At 35.9% G+C, this 1,720-nt stretch overlaps 1 non-coding gene across 1 annotated transcript; it reads right to left on the reverse strand.

The window, feature by feature from the left end:
* Positions 1-1,141: 1,141 nt before the first annotated feature.
* LOC121205154 (small nucleolar RNA R71) lies at positions 1,142-1,248 on the reverse strand. The gene has a single exon (XR_005900239.1). It is a non-coding gene; the product is annotated as a small nucleolar RNA R71 (small nucleolar RNA).
* Between the last annotated feature and the right edge of the window lie 472 nt (positions 1,249-1,720).

Below are 1,720 nucleotides of genomic sequence, written 5' to 3' on the forward strand. Positions count from 1 at the left end.
CAATAGAAGTTTTAATTAGAAAGATGTTTCGATTAATCAACCTAGAGTCAGTTGTTCTTAGTCTTAAGAAAGATATTAACATAAATCAGGGATTTCTACGGATTAAGTCAAGTGAATAAATCGTCTAATTCAAAGGTAATAAGTGAAGTCTAGGTGGATTCTTCATTGGGTATTGTCTTCTCCACTGGTTTTTCAAAAGTATTTTCCAACTTCAATCTCTGTTGTAATTTTAATTAATAGATAATCAGTTTTAGATAAAACATTCTCTTAATTTTTAGGCTAGATAATAAAAAGATAGTAATTACTAGTACTTTTAGTCCTCGTGGATACGATATTTTTGGTCTCACCATAACTATACTACTGTTTGATAGGTGCGCTTGCCTTAGTCGAATTTTTAGTTAGTTTCACGACTATCAAGTTTTTGGCGCCGTTGCCGGGGACTAAGATATTAGGAACACTTAATTTTTATTACTTTAGCCATTTTTACTTTTATTGCAATTTACTTTTTGTTTTTAGTTTACTTTTTCTTTACTAATTTTTCTTTTCTTTACCTCTGGTAGGTTTTTATAGTTTATGACTAGAAGAAACCCGTCAAGACCTTTGCTTTTTGACAGTGAGATCGAGAGCACAGCTCGTAGAAACTGAAGAGAAATAAGGCAAAGCCTACAATACATAGAGGAAGGGTAAGAGGATGATAACCATACTACAACCGAGGAGATGGCTGAAAATCAGAATAATCTACTACCTCCAGTGGTTGCTACAAATCCAGTCGAACAGAATCCTACTCCTCGTACTATGTATGATTATGCTAAACCTAATTTAACAGGAGTTGAATCGAGTATAGTTAGACCTGCTGTTGTTGCAAATAATTTTGAACTGAAACCTAACACGATTCAAATGATACAACAGTTTGTTCAGTTTGATGGTTTGCAGGACGAGAATCCAAACACTCATTTAGCAAATTTTTTGGAATTCTGTGACACTTTTAAGATCAATGGCATTTCTAATGATGCCATTCGTCTTCGGTTATTCCCCTTTTCGTTAAAGAATAAGGCTAAGTAGTGGTTGAACTCGTTACCACGATGATCAATCACCACTTGGGAACAAATAACCGAAACATTTTCCTCCGGCTAAAACAGCTAAACTAAGGAATGATATCTCTTCTTTGGTACAGATGGATTTGGAAACACTTTATGATGCATGGGAGAGATACAATGACTTATTGAGAAGGTGCCCTCACCATGGGTTACCTCTATGGCTATAGGTTCAGACTTTTTATAACAGTATGAACCTCTCAACAAGACAACTTATCGACACAGCCACCGGTGGAACTTTAAACAACAAAACACTTGAAGAGGCTTACGAATTTATTGAAGAGATGTCAGTGAATAACTATCAGTGGCAAGTCATGAGAACGAAGCCAACAAAAGCAGCTGGTGTTTTCAACCTCGATGTGGTCACTATGTTATCTAACCAGGTAGAACTTTTAAATAAAAGCATTGATGGTTTGTATGGTTCTACTCAGGCACATCTAGTAATGAGGTGTGATTCAAATGAAGGAGGAATACACAACACAGATTTTCCATCCTTCAACCCTAGCACCGAGGAGGAATAAGTCCAATATATGGGTAATAATCCTAAACCTCAAAATAACCCATATAGTAACACTTATAATGCAGGTTAGAGGAACCATCCCAATTTCTCGTGGGGTGGTCAAGAA

Source organism: Gossypium hirsutum, chromosome A08, assembly GCF_007990345.1.
Source record: "Gossypium hirsutum isolate 1008001.06 chromosome A08, Gossypium_hirsutum_v2.1, whole genome shotgun sequence".
NCBI classification, from domain to species: domain Eukaryota; kingdom Viridiplantae; phylum Streptophyta; class Magnoliopsida; order Malvales; family Malvaceae; genus Gossypium; species Gossypium hirsutum.